The sequence below is a fragment of the Arachis stenosperma genome, chromosome 6 (genome assembly GCF_014773155.1).
Source record: "Arachis stenosperma cultivar V10309 chromosome 6, arast.V10309.gnm1.PFL2, whole genome shotgun sequence".
Lineage (NCBI taxonomy): Eukaryota > Viridiplantae > Streptophyta > Magnoliopsida > Fabales > Fabaceae > Arachis > Arachis stenosperma.
In genome coordinates this window covers 113,585,400-113,593,064 of record NC_080382.1, presented here as the reverse complement: position 1 = coordinate 113,593,064, position 7,665 = coordinate 113,585,400, and the positions used below count along the sequence as shown (strand labels likewise).

Sequence of the window (7,665 nt, the reverse complement as noted above, 5' to 3'; positions counted from 1 at the left end):
TTCACTGAATCCAAATATAATATTTAAATCATCAAATTCCAAGTGCCAAATATTCCAACCATATTCGCTCCTACTTAACTTATTTTTTAATTAATTTTGGTTAGACCGGGTATTACGTTGCTGCCTGTTTCTAGCGTTTAAGGCCAGCTTTTCTTCCCTTTCTGGAATTTAACGCCAGCTAGGTGCCTTGTTCTGGCGTTAAACGCCAGTCTGGTGCCCATTTCTGGCGTTAAACGCCCATAATGGTGCCAGACTGGGCGTTTAACGCCCATCCTGCTACCCTTACTGGCGTTTAAACGCCAGTAAGTTCTTCCTCCAGGGTGTGCTGTTTGTAATGCTATTTTTTATTTTGCTTTAATTTTTACAGTTGTTTTTGTGACTCCACATGATCATCAACCTAAAAAAAACATAAAACAATAATGGAAATTTAACATTGATAGATAAAAAAAATATTGGGTTGCCTCCCAATAAGCGCTTCTTTATTGTCTTTAGCTGGACCTTACTGAGCTTTAATCTAATATCAGTTTTGAGCATTCTTGCTCAACATTGCTTTCAAGATAATGCTTGACTCTCTGTCCATTAACAATGAACTTTTTGTTAGAGTCAATATTCTGAAGCTCTACATATCCATATGGTGACACACTTGTAATCACATATGGCCCTCTCCACCGGGATTTTAATTTCCCAGGGAATAGTCTGAGCCTAGAGTTAAACAGCAGAACCTTTTGTCCTGACTCAAAGACTCTGGATGATAATTTTTTGTCATGCCACCTTTTTGCCTTCTCCTTATAAATTTTTGCATTTTCAAAAGCATTGAGTCTGAATTCCTCTAGCTCATTCAGCTGGAGCAATCTTTTCTCTCTAGCTAATTTGGCATCAAGATTTAGGAATCTGGTTGCCCAGTAGGCTTTATGCTCCAGTTCCACGGGCAGGTGATAGGCCTTCCCATACACAAGCTGGTATGGAGAAGTTCCTATAGGGGTCTTGAATGCTGTTTTGTATGCCCAGAGAGCATCATCCAAGCTCCTTGCCCAATCTTTTCTACGGGCAATTACAGTCCGTTCCAGGATTTTTTTTAGTTCTCTATTAGAGACTTCAGCTTGCCCATTTATCTGTGGATGATATGGAGTTACCACCTTGTGGCTAATTCCGTATCTAACCATAGTAGAGTAAAGCTATTTATTGTAGAAATGAGTGCGTCCATCACTGATTAGTGCTCTAGGGACACCAAATCTGCTAAAGATATATTTCTAGAGGAACTTCAGCACTGTCTTAGTATCATTAGTGGGTGTTGCAATTGCCTCTACCCATTTAGATACATAGTCTACAGCCACCAGAATATAAGTGTTTGATTATGATGGTGGGAAAGTCCCCATGAAGTCAATACCCTATACGTCAAACAACTCAATCTCTAAGATCCCTTGTTGAGGCATGGCGTAACCTTGAGGCAGATTACCAGCTCTCTGGCAACTGTCACAGTTACATACAAACTCTCGGGAGTCTCTATAGAGGGTAGGCCAGTAGAAGCCACATTGGAGGACTTTTTTGGCTATTCGCTCACTTCCGAAATGTCCTCCATATTATGATCCATGACAATGCCATAGGATCTTATGTGCTTCTTCTCTAGGCACACATCTACGGATTATTCTGTCTGTACATCTCTTAAAGAGATATGGCTCATCCCACAAGTAGTACCTTGCATCAGAAATTAATTTTTTCTTTTGCTGCCTGCTGTACTCCTTGGGTATGAATCTCGCAGCCTTATAGTTTGTGATGTCTGCAAACCATGGTACTTTCTGAATGGCAAAGATTTGCTCATCCAGAAAGGTTTTAGAGATCTCAGTAAGGGGGAGGGACGCCCCTTCTACTGGTTCTATCCAGGACAGGTGATCTGCTACTTGGTTATCTGTCCCTTTTCTGTCTCTTATCTCTATATCAAACTCTTACAGAAGCAACACCCATCTTATGAGCCTGAGTTTTGAATCCTGCTTTGTGAGTAGGTATTTAAGAGCAGCATGGTCAGTGTACACAATCACTTTTGATCCTACTAAATAGGATCTGAACTTGTCAATGGCATAAACCACTGCAAGCAACTCTTTTTCTCTGGTTGTGTAGTTCTTTTGTGCATCATTTAGAACCCGGCTGGCATAGTAAATGACGTGCAGAAGCTTGTTATGCCTCTGTCTTAATAATGCACCAATAGCATGGTCACTGGCATCACACATTAATTCGAATGGTAATGTCTAGTCTAGTGCAGAAATGACAGGTGCTGTGACCAATTTAGCCTTCAGAGTCTCAAAGGCCTGCAAACATTCTATATCAAAGATAAATGGCGTGTCAGCAGCTAGTAGATTGCTCAGAGGTTTTGTAATTTTTGAAAAATCCTTTATAAACCCCCTATAGAATCCTGCATGCCCCAGAAAACTTCTGATTGCCTTAACATTGGCAGGTGGTGGTAATTTTTTAATTACCTCTACCTTAGCTTGATCCACCTCTATTCCCTTGTTCAAAATTTTGTGCCCAAGGACATTTCCTTCAGTCACCATAAAGTGACATTTTTCCCAGTTTAAAACCAGTTTAGTCTCTTGGCACCTTTTCAGAACACGTACTAGATGATCAAGACAGGAGCTGAATGAGTCTCCAAATACTGAGAGGTCATCCATGAAGACTTCCAGAAATTTTTCCACCATATCAGAGAAAATAGAAAGCATGCATCTCTGAAAGGTTGCAGGTGCATTGCACAGACTAAATGGCATCCTTCTGTAGGCAAATACTCCAGATGGACATGTGAATGTTGTCTTTTCTTGATCCTGGAGATCTACTGTAATTTGGTTGTAACCTGAATAGCCATCCAAAAAGCAGTAATAGTCATGACCTGCTAGTCTTTCTAGCATTTGGTCTATGAATGGTAAAGGAAAATGATCCTTTCTGGTGGCTGTATTGAGCCTTTTGTAGTCAATACACATACGCCACCCTGTAACTGTTCTTGTAGGAACCAATTCATTCTTTTCATTATGAACCACTGTCATGGCTCACCCAGGGACTATCAGAAATACGATAAATAATTCCAGCCTCTAGTAATTTAGTGACCTCTTTCTGCACCACCTCTTTCATGGCTGGATTCAGTCGCCTTTGTGGTTGAACCACTGGCTTGGCATTATCCTCCAGTAGGATCTTGTGCATGCATCTAGCTGGGCTAATACGCTTAAGATCACTAATGGACCACCCAAGAGCTGTCTTGTGTGTCCTTAGCACTTAAATTAGTGCTTTCTCTTCCTTTGGCTCTAAAACAGAGCTTATGATTACAAAAAAAGTGTTACCTTCTCCCAGAAATGCATATTTTAGGGATGGTGGTAATGGTTTGAGCTCAGGTTTAGGAGGTTTTGATGAGCGGATAATTTGTACGCTTTTTGGCATTGTTTTTAGTATGTTTTTAGTGTGATCTAGTTAGTTTTTAGTATATTTTTATTAGTTTTTAGTTAAAATTCACTTTTCTAGACTTTACTATGAGTTTGTGTGTTTTTCTGTGATTTCAGGTATTTTCTGGCTGAAATTGAGGGATCTGAGCAAAAATCTGATCCAGAGACTCAAAAGGACTGCAGATGCTGTTGGATTCTGACCTTCCTGCACTCGAAGTGGATTTTCTAGAGCTACAGAAGCCCAATTGGCGCGCTCTCAACGGCGTTGGAAAGTAGACATCCTGGGCTTTCCAGCAATATATGATAGTTCATACTTTGCCCAAGATTTGATGGCCCAAACCGGCGTTCAAAGTCACCCTCAGGAATTCCAGCGTTAAACGCCGGAACTGGCACCTAAATGGGAGTTAAACGCCCAAACTGGCATAAAAGCTGGCGTTTAACTCCAAGAGGAGTCTCTACACGAAAATGCTTCATTGCTCAGCCCAAGCACACACCAAGTGGGCCCGGAAGTGGATTTTTATGTCATTTACTCATCTTTGTACACCTTAGGCTACTAGTTTTCTATAAGTAGGACCTTTTACTATTGTATTTGACATCTTGGTAGCTAGCTTTGAGTTTTATGCTATCTTAGATCACTGGGAGGCTGGCCTCACGGCCATGCCTAGACCTTGTTCTTATGTATTTTCAACGGTGGAGTTTCTACACACCATAGATTAAGGTGTGGAGCTCTGCTGTACCTCGAGTATTAATGCAATTACTATTGTTCTTCTATTCAATTCCGCTTGTTCTTTGTCCAAGATATCACTTGTTCTTCAACTTGATGAAGGTGATGATCCGTGACACTCATCATCATTCTCACTCATGAACAAAGTGACTGACAACCACTCTTGTTCTACAAGCAATCAAAGCTCTAGTGAATATCTCTTGGATTCCTGATACACGATGCATGGTTGATCGCCTGACAACCGAGTGCTTGCCTGACAAACGAGCCAGCCATTCCGTGAGATCAGAGTCTTCGTGGTATAGGCGAGAACTGATGGCGGCATTCAAGAGAATCCGGAAGGTCTAACCTTGTCTATGGTATTCTGAGTAGGATTCAATGATTGAATGACTGTGACGTGCTTCAAACTCCTAGCAGGCGGGGCGTTAGTGACAGACGCAAAAGAATCGATGGATTTTATTCCGGCCTGACCGAGAACCGACAGCTGATTAGCCATATGCTGTGACAGAGCATGGGAACATTTTCACTGAGAGGATGGGAGGTAGCCACTGACAACGGTGAAACCCTACATGAGCTTGCCATGGAAAGGAGTAAGAAGGATTGGATGAAGACTGTAGGAAAGCAGAGAGACGGAAGGGAAGGCATCTTCATACGCTTATCTGAAGCTCTCACCAATGATATACATAAGTATCTCTATCCTTATCTTTATGCCTTATTCGTTTATCACTATACCCAATTGAGTCTGCCTGATTGAGATTTACAAGGTGACCATAGCTTGCTTCATAGCAACAATCTCCGTGGGATCGACCCTTACTCACGTAAGGTATTACTTGGACGACCCAGTGCACTTGCTGGTTAGTTGTGTGAAGTTGTGTTTATGCCATGGTATTGAGCACCAAGTCTTTGGAGCCATTACTAGGGATTATTTGAGATGTGAAAAGTATTGATCACAATTTCGTGCACCAAGTTTTTGGTGCCGTTGCCGGGGATTGTTTGTGTATGGACAACTGACGGTTCATCTTGTTGCTTAGATTAGGTATTTATTTTTTTCGAAATTCTTAAAGATGAATTCTAGAGTTTCATGATGATTTGTTGAAATCTGGCTGGCTGAGAAGCCATGTCTAATCTCATTGGACCGAGGTTTCAACTTATCATCACAGAAGCTTGTTGATTTTTTTTATCAATCTTGCTTTTGGAGCAGTGATCTGCTAAGGCTTGGCTGGCCTTTGGCCATGTCTAGTGTTTTGGACCGAAGCTTTCTTTGAAAGCTTGGCTGGCTGTGAAGCCATGTCTAATTCCTGGGCCGGAGTCTTAGACTAGCATTGCACTGATTCCTGGAATTCTCATTAAGAATTTTGATATCTTTTTCCACTTAATTTTTGAAAATCACAAAAAAAATTTCACAAAATCAAAAAAACCAAAAATATTTGATGTTTCTTGCTTGAGTCTAGTGTCTCATCTTAAGTTTGGTGTCAATTGCATATTCATTCATGTGTCTTAAGGACCTTCAAGTAATTCTTGATGATTTCTTACTCTGATCTTTGAATTCTTTTGACTTGAGTGTTTATGTGTCTCATATAGTGTCAGTAGTATACAAACTGCTAAGTTTGGTGTCTTGCATGCATGGTTACTTGATTCTTGTTGCATTTTGATTATTAAAAATCCAAAAATATTTTTAATTTGTGTCTTCTCAAGTCAATAATACAAAGAATTGAAGATTCAGAACATACTGCAGAGGAATTATACATAAAAAGCTGGGCGTACAAAACGCCCAGTGAAGAAGGATAGACTGGCATTTAAACGCCAGCCAGGGTACCTGGTTGGGCGTTTAACGCCCAAAAAGGGTGCATTTTGGGCGTTAAACGCCAGAATGGATACCATTCTGGGCGTTTAACGCCAGGATGGCACAAGGGGGAAGATTTTGTTTTCAAAATCAATTTTTTTCAAGTTTTCAAAGTTTTTCAAAATCAAATCTTTTTCAAATCATATCTTTTCAATCAAATGTTTTCAAAATCAATTTTTTTTTCTTTTTCAAAGATACTTACTAACAATTAATGATTTGATTGAACATCTCAAGTTTGTTGCCTTTTCTGTTGAGAAAGGTTTAATGTTCAAATCATATCTTTTCTTGTTAGGCAAGTCATCAATTTTTAAAATCAAATCTTTTTAAAATTGTTTTCAAATCAAATCTTTTTAAAATTGTTTTCAAATCATATCTTCTCAATCACATCTTTTTCAAAATAAGTTTTCAATCAAATCTTTTTAATTTCTAATTTCAAAATCTTTTTCAAAAATCACTTGATTTCCTTTCCACTTTGAATTTTCGAAAATTATCAATCAATTTTTCAAAATGTTTTTGACATCTTTTTAATTAAATTTTCGAAAATTCTCTTCCCTTCTTCCCACATCCTTCTATTTATGGAGTACTACTCCTTCTTAATGCACAATTCGAACTCTATCTAATCAAGTTCGAATTCTTCTACCTCCTTCTTCTATTTTTCTTTTCCTCTGACACCTCAAGGAATCTCTATACTGTAACATAGAGGATTCCACATTTTCTTGTTCTCTTCTCTTTCATATGAGCAGGAGCAAAGACAAAGGCATTCTTGTTAAAGCTGACCCTGAACCTGAAAGGACCTTGAAGCGAAAGCTAAGAGAAGCTAAGGCACAACTCTCTGTAGAGGACCTAACCGAATTCTTCAAAGAAGAAGAACCCATGGCAGCCGAAAACAACAACAATGCCAACAATGCAAGGAAGGTGCTGGGTGACTTTACTGCACCTACTCCCAACTTCTATGGGAGAAGCATCTCTATCCCTGCCATTGGAGCAAACAACTTTGAGCTTAAGCCTCAATTAGTTTCTCTAATGCAACAGAATTGCAAGTTCCATGGACTTCCAATGGAAGATCCTCATCAGTTTTTAGCTGAGTTCTTGCAAATCTGTGACACAGTCAAGACTAATGGGGTTGACCCTGAGGTCTACAGACTTATGCTATTCCCTTTTGCTGTAAGAGACAGAGCTAGGACATGGTTGGACTCACAACCTAAAGAAAGCCTGGACTCTTGGGAAAAGCTAGTCAATGCCTTCTTGGCAAAGTTCTTTCCACCTCAAAAACTGAGTAAGCTTAGAGTGGAAGTCCAAACCTTTAGACAGAAGGATGGAGAATCCCTCTATGAAGCTTGGGAAAGATACAAACAATTAATCAGAAAATGTCCCTCAGACATGCTTTCTGAATGGAGCATCATAGGTATTTTCTATGATGGTCTCTCTGAACTATCCAAGATGTCTTTGGATAGCTCTGCTGGAGGATCTCTTCATCTGAAGAAGACGCCTACAGAGGCTCAAGAGCTCATTGAAATGGTTGCAAATAACCAATTCATGTACACTTCTGAAAGGAATCCTGTGAACAATGGGACTAATCAGAAGAAAGGAGTTCTTGAGATTGACACTCTGAATGCCATATTGGCTCAGAATAAAATATTGACTCAACAAGTCAATTTGATTTCTCAAAGTTTGTCTGGAAT

General features: G+C 39.7%; 1 non-coding gene across 1 annotated transcript; it reads right to left on the bottom strand.

Moving 5' to 3' along the window:
- Window positions 1-7,261: 7,261 nt before the first annotated feature.
- Window positions 7,262-7,369, bottom strand: LOC130937481 (small nucleolar RNA R71). Its single transcript, XR_009068700.1, has one exon. It is a non-coding gene; the product is annotated as a small nucleolar RNA R71 (small nucleolar RNA).
- Window positions 7,370-7,665: the final 296 nt, after the last annotated feature.